The following is a 12,311-nucleotide window of genomic DNA, read 5'->3' as shown; positions in this document are numbered from 1 at the left end:
AGGAACGAGGTAGGTAAGTATACTAGTATACTACTATTTGTGCGCCGAGGGGGACAGATGAAGGATCGCTGCAGTTCACTACTGCAGCGATCATTCATGGGAGGAGGGTATACTAATTGGCCAAAAGGGAACATGTTCCCTTCCACCAATTAGTATTGCAGCTGACAGTGCCGGAGGGTGCGCTCTGAAGCGCACCCGATCGTGCACAGCAGGGCTGCAAGGAGGTCAGTATATCTACGTCACTGTGGCTTGGAGGGTGCCACAGCTGACGTAGATATACTGTAGTGGAGGACAAAGTGGTTAACCATTGTACCCTTAGAAGCTAATCACACCTCCAGAACCGCTGGAATGCAATGATGTGTCAGCTTGTTAATTTGTACAGAGCCATAATAATCCAACATGCATACAGACTGTTTCGGATTGTTTGATCCTCATCAGTGCATGGCATGGATTAATGCAAGGGACACATACTGTCCACACTAAAAGGGGGAGATTGGGGATTCAGACATTGGCCACACTGATGGGGACAGACCAGTGAGTTAATGACTACATGTAGGGGGCCCTGAGGAGTTTTAGGTTGCAGTTGGGGGCCTTGCTGGATTAATCTTTAAAATAGTTTTTCCCGTGCTCCTCCTGGTCCCCAAGTGCAGCCATTAACTTTGCTGGATAGACTTATACTTAAAGAGAATCTGTATTGTTAAAATCACACAAAAGTAAACATACCAGTGCGTTAGGGGATATTTCCTATTACCCTCTGTCACAATTTCGCCGCTCCCCGCCGCATTAAAAGTGGTTAAAAACAGTTTTAAAAAGTTTGTTTATAAACAAACAAAATGGCCACCAAAACAGGAAGTAGGTTGATGTACAGTATGTCCACACATAGAAAATACATCCATACACAAGCGGCTGTATACAGACTTCCTTTTGTATCTCAAGAGATCATTTGTGTGTTTCTTTCCCCCTGCATCTCTCATGCACTGGCTGCTCTTTTCTTCCTGCAAACAGCTTTTCCCTTGTCTGTAATTCCTCACTATGTGAAAGCCCAGCCAGCTCAGAGGACGATTTATCCAGCTTGTAAAAGATAAGAGAGAAGCTGCTCTAATCTAAATAATACACAGGCAGTGTGCATAGAGCGGCCTGGAAGGGGGAGTTCATAGCAGAACCACAACACTGAAGAACTTGGCAGCCTTCCAGACACAGGCTGACAAGTCTGACAAGGGAAAGATACATTGATTTATTACAGAGACTGTGATGGTGCAAAGTGCTGCAGTAAGCCAGAACACATTAGAATAGCTTTTGGAACTTGTAGGATGATAAAAAACAGGATGCAATTTTTGTTACGGAGTCTCTTTAAGTGATTAAAAAAAATCCAGCTTAAAAGGGTCAAATATTGAGGTAGACTTATTTGAGTATTTACAGTAAATGCATGTTGCCTTCCGTTAGGAGCAAACCTCCATTGGGGAGAATCTACATATATAAATTATGTTCTATTTGTTCTATGCCTTATTAGAGGGAAGCATAGGTGGTAAATTACACACTCCATACCACTACTTGCACACTTCTTACCATGAAAAAATTCATACTAAGCTAATGAAGGGAAATCTGTCCATAGATTGAATTCATGAAGTTAAGTAAATAACTATTAACCTGCTGAGCGGTCTGGACGAGCTCAGCTCGTCCAACACCGCCAGAGGCTGCCGCTCAGGCCCTGCTGGGCCGATTTTAATGAAATAAAAAGCAGCACACGCAGCCGGCACTTTGCCAGCCGCGTGTGCTGCCTGATCGCCGCTGCAGCACGGCGATCCGCCGCGTGCAGCGGCGAAAGAGGGTCCCCCCAGCCGCCCGAGCCCAGCGTAGCCGGAACAAACAGTTCCGGCCAGCGCTAAGGGCTGGATCGGAGGCGGCTGACGTCAGGACGTCGGCTGACGTCCATGACGTCACTCCGCTCGTCGCCATGGCGACGAGGTAAGCGAAACACGGAAGGCCGCTTATTGCGGCCTTCCGTGTTACTGCTGGCCGCCGGAGGCGATCGAAAGAACGCCTCCGGAGCGCCCTCTAGTGGGCTTTCATGCAGCCAACTTTCAGTTGGCTGCATGAAATAGTTTTTTTTTAATTTAAAAAAAACCCTCCCGCAGCCACCCTGGCGATTTAATCAGAACGCCAGGGTGGTTAATAGATGTGGGTGATCCATATCACCAGACAGAAGATGTTAGCTCAAGCAGAGCAAATAGTATGGTTGACCACATCATAAAGTAGTGTCAAGAGGTATCTTATTATTTTGAATTTACAACTGCATCTTCTGTGGATGTTTGTCAAAAAGGGTGCTAAAAAATGTGTGAACCCAGTAATCCTGATAGAATATCTGTAAGTTTTCTGATATTTTACTATGCTTTTTACACTTAAGTGGAATTTTAGCTTAAACAAACATGCTGTCCTTAAGTTACATTAGTTATGCTAATTAAAATAGATAGGTAATATAATCTATTACCCACCTTGTTTTAAAAAAAAACAAAAAAAAAAACAGGCAAATCTTTGAGATTTCATGGGGGCAGCCATCTTTTTGGTTGAAAGGAGGTGATGGAGAATGCGCCAAAACAGCAGAAAGAAAACATCATCAGAAGTCACATCATGCTTTGCAAAGCATCGGGGAAAATGCCCGGTCAGTATTCTTCTGTGCAGCTAAAAATGAGGCTTGGGTAAGAAGAACAAAGGTCTGATGCTGTGAAACTGTTAAAGAAACACCAAGCCGTTTCAGCGCTGCTGAGTAGATTTTTAGCCTGGAGGTTCACTTTAAATAATTTTTCTATAGATAAAATTCCTAAGCCTATTCTCACATGATGCCTAACCTTCACCATTCTTACCCTCCCTCATGGCTAGCATTGGGGGCACCTATACCTGCAGTGGGTGTATATATATATATATATATATATATATATATATATATATATATATATATATATATACATACACACATATATATATACATACACACACATACACAGTGGGTTGCAAAAGTATTCGGCCCCCTTGAAGTTTTCCACATTTTGTCATATTACTGCCACAAACATGAATCAATTTTTATTGGAATTCCAGGTAAAAGACCAATACAAAGTGGTGTACAAAATGAGAAGTGGAACGAAAATTATAAATGATTCCAAACATTTTTTACAAATAAATAACTGCAAAGTGGTGTGTGCATAATTAATTGGCCCCCTTTGATCTGAGTGCAGTCAGTTGCCTATAGACATTGCCTGATGAGTGCTAATGACTAAATAGAGTGCACCTGTGTGTAATCTAATGTCAGTACAAATACAGCTGCTCTGTGACAGCCTCAGAGGTTGTCTAAGAGAATATTGGGGGCAACAACACCATGAAGTCCAAAGAACACACCACACAGGTCAGGGATAAAGTTATTGAGAAATTTAAAGCAGCCTTAGGCTACAAAAAGATTTCCAAAGCCTTGAACATCCCACGGAGCACTGTTCAAATGATCATTCAGAAATGGAAGGAGTATGGCACAACTATAAACCTACCAAGACAAGGCCATCCACCTAAACTCACAGGCCGAACAAGGAGAGCGCTGATCAGAAATGCAGTCAAGAGGCCCATGGTGACTCTGGATGAGCTGCAGAGATCTACAGATCAGGTGGGAGACTCTGTCCATAGGACAACTATTAGTCATGCACTGTACAAAATTGGCCTTTATGGAAGAGTGGCAAGAAGAAAGGCATTATTAACAGAAAACATAAGAAGTCCCGTTTGCAGTTTGCCACAAGCCATGTGGGGGACACGGCAACCATGTGGAAGAAGGTGCTCTGGTCAGATGAGACCAAAATGGAACAACAATGTTTCAGGGCAACAATGGAATGGTTTAAAACAAAACATATCTATGTGTTAGAATGGCCCAGTCAAAGTCCAGATCTAAATCCAATCGAGAATCTGTGGCAAGATCTGAAAACTGCTGTTCACAAACGCTGTCCATCTAATCTGACTGAGCTGGAGCTGTTTTGCAAAGAAGAATGGGCAAGGATTTCAGTCTCTAGATGTGCAAAGCTGATAGAGACATACTCTAAAAGACTGGCAGCTGTAATTGCAGCAAAAGGTGGTTCTACAAAGTATTGACTCAGGGGGCCAAATAATTACGCACACCCCACTTTGCAGTTAATTATTTATAAAAAATGCTTGGAATGATGTATGATTTTCGATCCACTTCTCACATGTACACCACTTTGTATTGGTCTTTCACGTGAAATTCCAATAAAATTGATGCATGTTTGTGGCAGTAATGTGACAAAATGTGGAAAACTTCAAGGGGGGGCGAATACTTTTGCAACCCACTGTATATATTATATATATACAGTATATATACAGTGGCTTGCAAAAGTATTCGGCCCCCTTGAAAAAAAGACTGAAATCCTTGCCCATTCTTCTTTGCAAAACAGCTCCAGCTCAGTCAGATTAGATGGACAGTGTTTGTGAACAGCAGTTTTCAGATCTTGCCACAGATTCTCGATTGGATTTAGATCTGGACTTTGACTGGGCCATTCTAACACATAGATATGTTTTGTTTTAAACCATTCCATTGTTGCCCTGGCTTTATGTTTTAGGGTCATTGTCCTCCTGGAAAGTGAACCTCCGCCCCAGTCTCAAGTCTTTTGCATTCTCCAAGAGGTTTTCTTCCAAGTTTGCCCTGTATCTGGCTCCATCCATCTTCCCATCAACTCTGACCAGCTTCCCTGTCCCTGCTGAAGAGATGCACCCCCCGAGCATGATGCTGCAACCACCATATTTGACAGTGGGGATGGTGTGTTCAGAGTGATGTGCAGTGTTAGTTTTCCGCCACACATAGCATTTTGCATTTTGGCCAAAAAGTTCCATTTTGGTATCATCTGACCAGAGCACCTTCTTCCAAGTGGTTGCTCTGTCCCCCACATGGCTTGTGGCAAACTGCAAACGGGACTTCTTATGCTTTCTGTTAACAATGCCTTTCTTCTTGCCACTCTTCCATAAAGGCCAACTTTGTACAGTGCATAACTAATAGTTGTCCAATGGACAGAGTCTCCCACCTGAGCTGTAGATCTCTGCAGCTCGCCCAGAGTCACCATGGGCCTCTTGACTGCATTTCTGATCAGCGCTCTCCTTGTTCGGCCTGTGAGTTTAGGTGGATGGCCTTGTCTTGGTAGGTGTACAGTTGTGCCATACTCCTTCCATTTCTGAATGATCGCTTGAACAGTGCTCCTTGGGATGTTCAAGGCTTTGGAAATCTTTTTGTAGGCTAAGTCTGCTTTAAATTTCTCAAAAACTTGATCCCTGACCTGTCTTGTGTGTTCTTTGGACTTCACGGTGTTGTTGCTCCCAATATTCTCTTAGACAACCCCTGAGGCCCTCACAGAGCAGCTGTATTTGTACTGACATTAGATTACACACAGGTGCACTCTATTTAGTCATTAGCACTCATCAGGCAATGTCTATAGGCAATTGACTGCACTCAGATCAAAGGGGGCCGAATAATTATGCACACACCACTTTGCAGTTATTTAGTTGTAAAAAATGTTTGGAATAATGTATGATTTTTGTTCCACTTCTCATGTGTACACCACTTTCTGTTGGTCCTTCATGTGGAATTCAAATAAAATTGATTCATGTTTGTGGCAGTAATATGACAAAATGTGGAAAACTTCAAGGGGGCCGAATACTTTTGCAACCCACGGTGTGTGTGTGTGTGTGTGTGTGTGTGTGTGTGTGTATATATATGTGTATATATATATATATATATATATATATATATACACACACACAGTCGGTTGCAAAAGTATTCAGCCCCCTTGAAGTTTTCCACATTTTGTCACATTACTGCCACAAACATGCATCAATTTTATTGGAATTCCATGTGACAGACCAATACAAAGTGGTGTACCCGTGAGAAGTGGATCGAAAATCATACATCATTCCAAACATTTTTTACAAATAACTGCAAAGTGGGGTGTGCGTAATTATTCGGCCCCCTGAGTCAATACTTTGTAGAACCACCTTTTGCTGCAATTACAGCTGCCAGTCTTTTAGGGTATGTCTCTACCAGCTTTGCACATCTAGAGACTGAAATCCTTGCCCATTCTTCTTTGCAAAACAGCTCCAGCTCAGTCAGATTAGATGGACAGTGTTTGTGAACAGCAGTTTTCAGATCTTGCCACAGATTCTCGATTGGATTTAGATCTGGACTTTGACTGGGCCATTCTAACACATAGATATGTTTTGTTTTAAACCATTCCATTGTTGCCCTGGCTTTATGTTTTAGGGTCATTGTCCTCCTGGAAAGTGAACCTCCGCCCCAGTCTCAAGTCTTTTGCAGTCTCCCAAGAGGTTTTCTTCCAAGTTTGCCCTGTATCTGGCTCCATCCATCTTCCCATCAACTCTGACCAGCTTCCCTGTCCCTGCTGAAGAGATGCACCCCCCAAGCATGATGCTGCCACCACCATATTTGACAGTGGGGATGGTGTGTTCAGAGTGATGTGCAGTGTTAGTTTTCCGCCACACATAGCGTTTTGCATTTTGGCCAAAAAGTTCCATTTTGGTCTCATCTGACTAGAACACCTTCTTCCACATGGTTGCTGTGTCCCCCACATGGCTTGTGGCAAACTGCAAATGGGACTTCTTATGCTTTCTGTTAACAATGCCTTTCTTCTTGCCACTCTTCCATAAAGGCCAACTTTGTACAGTGCATGACTAATAGTTGTCCTATGGACAGAGTCTCCCACCTGAGCTGTAGATCTCTGCAGCTCGTCCAGAGTCACCATGGGCCTCTTGACTGCATTTCTGATTTATTGATTCATGTTTGTGACAGTAATATGACAAAATGTGGAAAACTTCAAGGGGACTGAATACTTTTGCAACCCACTATATATATATATATATATATATATATGTATATAAATATATGTGTATATATATATATGTGTATATACTATATATATATATATATATATATATATATATATATATATATATATACACACACATGTGTATATATGTGTATATATATATATATATATATATATATGTGTGTGTATGTATATATATATATTTTATTTATTTATTTATTTATTTGTTGTATTTATAAAGCGCCAACGTATTACACAGCGCTGGACATTAATTTAGGTTACAGACAATATTTAGGGGTGACAAACAGCAATATGACAATACAGGAATACAAGAAAACCAGATCACACAGCACAGTATGAGTACAAGGTAATGCTTAGTCAGTCACTGGATGGAGCATAGAGATTAGGCAAGTTAGGTTCACTCAAATGCATAGCATGGGTGCACAGTAATAGAGGTGCATGATCAGGTAGGACACAAAAGGAGTGAGGACCCTGCCCAAAGGCTTACAATCTAGAGGGAGAGGTAGGGACACGAGAGGTAGGGGACCAGAGTTCGGCTGGGTTTAGAGCAATAGTGAGGGGTGGTAGGCAAGAGTGAAAAGGTGAGTTTTGAGGGCCTTCTTGAAGGTGTTGAAGGAGGGGGCTGCCCTAATGGGTGGAGGTAGGGAGTTCCATAGTGTCCATATATATATATATATATATGTGTGTGTGTGTTTATATGTTTATATATGTGTGTGTGTGTGTGTGTGTGTATAGAGGGGTACTTGGCTGGAACGGAATTGCGATAGTGGGTGCTTGGGTCGGAAAAGTTGAGAAACACTGCTCTATACCACAGGTATTGATCTTCAGTCCTTCGAGGGCCATACCATGCCATTGTTTAGGATTGACTGAGAAATGGGCTCTACTTGATGAACTGCACCTTCCCTGATTCAGTCCCATTTATTCATTTGAGCTGTGCCAAAAATGTGTGAGGACCTTGGCCCTTGAGGACTGGAGTTTGACATTCCTGCTTATATCACCCAGAGCATTCACTCTTTTTGGGTAAGGACATAACCTGAAGGTACGTGTCCTCACTTAAAGGACACCTGAACTAAGAGGGATATTGAGGCTACCATACTTATTCCCTTTTAAACTATACCAGTTGCCCGGCTGTCCTGCTGATCCTCTGCCTCTAATACTTTTAGCCATAGACTCTGAACAAGCATGCAGATCAGATGTTTCTGACTGGATTATTCACATGCTTGTTTTAGGTATGTAATTCAGGCACTGCTGTAGTCAAAGTGCTCAACAGGACAGCCAGGCAACTGGTATTGTTTAAAAAGGAAGAAATATGGCTGCCTCCACATACCGTTCAGTTTAGATGTCCTTTCAGTGTTTTTTTTTAAAGGGAGGTCAGAATAGGGAGGTCAGAATAAGCAGGTGCCAAATTGTCTTCTTTGAAAAACCAGAAAACCACTAGATGGCAGCCTTTCCCTGGGAGTGTATTCAACAGAAGTTTAAAATGCCATAATGATCTTATCAAGATAATATGCAGAAATGTCCAATGCACAATTTATAGTTTATCAAAACCACCTAATATTTTTTTGTTTTAAACAAATTTGAGTTTTAAAAGATTAACAACCCCATTGGGTTAATCCACATGTCAAAAATGTACAGTTGTATATCACAAAGTATTAATATCAAAGATACCTCTTATAATAATCCATACATATAACTGGCTTGAACATACATATCAAGATTAACCCAACCCAGACCCGCCCTGAGCTACGCCCCCCCCCCCCCCCCCCCTTGTCATTCCCATCCAATTAACCTTATCTATCGTGTTGAGAGACTTCAAGAAATATCTAATTTCCCCATTGTGCCCAACAGATGTTCCGTTAAATACCACTTCGTATATTTAAAATGTTCCATCAGGCACCTATGATTTTTAATGAATGAATGCTACTAGCTGTATGTAAATTATGAAAACTACCCCGAAATTACACTTAGGGCTGTTTTATACTAGGGTAATTATGCTACGTTTTGGGATCCTTTTCCAATTGTAACAAAATCACAAATGCAAGGTTGTTAATAAACCAATAAAAATTGCAGGGCATGTTTTATACCAGTGCCACCAGGTTTTGCCTGATTGCAAACATTCTGCATGCTTCATTTCTCCTTTTGTTCCTAAAGTGTAAATCACAATGGAAGGAAGTGATCAAACTTCAGTCCATGAGAAATAGCCATGTTTTGTTTTTGTATTTTTGGGGGCGATTTTTGTCTTATAATGTGCATTTTCCACCAGAGTCAGGCAACAGTCTATTGGGCCCCAGCCCTGAGTGTCATTGGCAGGATTTCTGCTTAGTGGTAAGTTAATTTGTCTTGTGTTTACAGAGCTGATGAGAGACTATGGGCCAGAGCTAATTCGCCTTTTCGCCTAAATTTTCTCCTAAATTATTTTTTCACATTATAAATAAAATGTCTTTAAAGCCACCAGCAAGCAAGAAAATACTACAGTATTTCAATTGCAGAGTGCTGAAAAGTGAACTGGATTAGGCTCAATGAATTCATCTATTTACTGATCAGGGAAACAGATGAGATTTAAAGCTAAGTTATTCAACCAGAACATATGCCCTTAGTGTGTGTAATGATCCGCTCAGCTGGCTGCACAGGCAGACAGCTATTTGACCATTCCTTATGTCTGAGAGATGCAGGTCTCTGGAAAAGAGACCTGACTTCATCTTACAATTTTCAGAGTTGCTTTGCTGAGGGATTTGCATACATGCAAATTGCCCAGCTGTCTCGTTTGAGGGCTGGCAGTATAAAAGCCTTCTGCTGACCAGAAGGCTTTGCTGGTCATAACGGTTTGTTAAATACACTCCTGGAGTGTTAGCCTTCCCTGTTGGATTGTTATAGGTATCTTAGAGTAATTCTGGGGACTGCACTAGGCAGCTCCTCTAGTGCAGTTAGCCTGCTTATCTGTTTTGTCTATGTTGCCTCTCTGCTGTGATTGCCCTGTCGCCAATGGTGGTCGATAGGAAATCGCCCTGTCTGTCTGTGGGTGTTAACCAGTGTAGCGGTTGCTACTGGTAGCCCCTTCTGTTTCATCTGTCTTACTCGGATCGCACTCGCTCTGGCCGTAAGAGCAGTGGATCTTTCCTATCCTGTCCCTGAACTTGGATCGCACTCGCTCTGGCGGAAAGAGCAGTGGATCCTGCTAAGCTCTGTTGCTTTACATGGATCACACTCGCTCTGGCGGAAAGAGCAGTGGATCTTTCTTATCCTGTTTCCCGTTCGTGTGTCTGTCTTGTCTGATACAAACGCTTGCTGTAGGCTCGGTGAGGTAACCGTTAAGCAAGCGCTCGCATTCTCTGTTTCGTGTTTGGGTGGCGGGGGTTAGTTAGGTGTGCTTGTCTCTGTTGCGCTTAACGTGCGGAGATCACGCTGTAAACGTGTTTGCTGTTGCAAATGAGTGCGGTGTTCGCGTTTAGTTAGCGTTTGTTATTTTCCTTATCTTCTCATTGTATGATTTGCTGTGCCTTTGCTACTCTCGTGCCCTGTCTTGCTTTAGCCTTGTGTCACCTCTGGCAATCGCCTCTCTCGCGATTGCGTTCCTACTTAATATCTGCTGTTGTGTGTGCACCGTCGCGGGTTGGTGACTAGATTGGTGCACCTACATACATTCTGTCCCTGTGCTCATTCTCATTCGCAATCGCTTCTCTTGCGATTGCGTTCTCATTTGCTTTCCTCTGTTGTGTGTCCACCGTCGCAGGTTGGCGACTAGATTGGTGCACACACATACATTCCTCCTCTGTGCTTATTCTGTCTTGTGTCATTGTTAGCAATCGCCATCTCTTGCGATTGCCTTCTCACCTGATCTTCATGGTTGTGTGTTCATCGTCGCTGGGTGGCGACTAGATTGGTGGACACACATACACTCTGTCGCTTCACTCTCTCTCTTTAAGGGCTATCTTGCCCTGCGTTCTTCCCTTCGTACAATTCCTATCTGGCATCTGTGGCAGGGCAGAGGATCTGTTCTTCTGCACTCCACAGCTCCATCTGCTGACAGGAATTCCCCTCTACAGGTGTGTTGCACCTTTTGCTGGGTTCTCTCAAATTATACGCTTGTGGAGGATTTCCGCAGTGTCAGCGCGCGTCCTGTGCGCTGACCACGGAGAGAATTCCACAATCGTTACAGTGTGCTATTTATATATTATTAATACTGTATATTATATAATATGAAATCAAATAGGGCATTAGCAATGTGCCTATTACATCTCTACATGTCCTTCAGGATGGCAATTGGTTGTTTACATTTGCAACAATTTTCATAAGTAGGTCCATTTATCCTTAATAGCAACTTGTACACTATGTACAACAGTGCTGTGGCTGCTGCTAGCGTCTCCTGCTCATCCTCTGACTATCAAAATCCCCTCCACTGCGTGTCTCAGGAATACTCACGTATCTTTGTTCTGTTATCTACTGATCAGCCTGATGCGAAAAATGCTGTTTATAGAGATATTTGAAGGGTAGAGAGTGTGTGTGTGAGAATGAGAAGTTGTTATCCACACAGGAGGAACAGCCACAACACTTTATACCATGTATACTGTATTAAATGCCCTATCCCAGCGAACACTGCAAATGCAGCGCAGGAGACTTGGGCGCAGCCGGCGCCACCATAGACCATAATAGGAATTACGGCTATAGCTGCACACTGTCAGGAACTTCAAGCTGAAGTTACTTTTAAAACACTGCAATTCACCTTCCAGCAATAGCTGGAAGCCGAATTACATAATTCCCCACCATCCACAGGGACCTAGAGGGGGAATAGTATTTAACGCCGCCGGGAACTTGTGCAGCAGCAGGATAAGCCGTATATCAGCTGTATCCTGCGCCCAAGTCTCCCAGCGGCCAATTCTCTTGGATGCCCATCCCAGACCAAAAATGTTTTCTTATATCTCAGTATGCATTCAGTTGCTGTGTTTGTTTATATCTGTATAAGATCCTTGACTAAACAATGTGAAATAAATCACAGGTCAAATACCTGGTCAAGAGATCAGACCCTATATACTTCCTGCCCAGAAAAACTGCTTTGGGCCACAATCTTCTCACACAGATTCAAGCTGTTTCTTCCACCTTGCTTTATGGACACTGGAGATGATGCAATCCAGGTACCTGTAGAAGCCACACCCACAGAGTCTAAAGGTGGCCATACACTGGTCGATTTGCCATCAGATTCGACCAACAGATAGATCCCTCTCTGATCGAATCTGATCAGAGAGGCATCGTATGGCTGCCTTTAGTGCAAACAGATTGTGAATCGATTTCAGCCTGAAACCGATTCACCATCTGCTGAGCTGCCGCTGTCGCCCCCGGGCCCCCGCATACATTACCTGAAGCCTGGTCCCGGGCATCTTTTCCCCATCGGCTCCCGGCGGGCATCTTCTCCAGTGA

This window comes from Hyperolius riggenbachi, chromosome 1, assembly GCF_040937935.1.
Source record: "Hyperolius riggenbachi isolate aHypRig1 chromosome 1, aHypRig1.pri, whole genome shotgun sequence".
Taxonomy (NCBI): domain Eukaryota; kingdom Metazoa; phylum Chordata; class Amphibia; order Anura; family Hyperoliidae; genus Hyperolius; species Hyperolius riggenbachi.
This window is presented reverse-complemented; position numbering follows the sequence as displayed.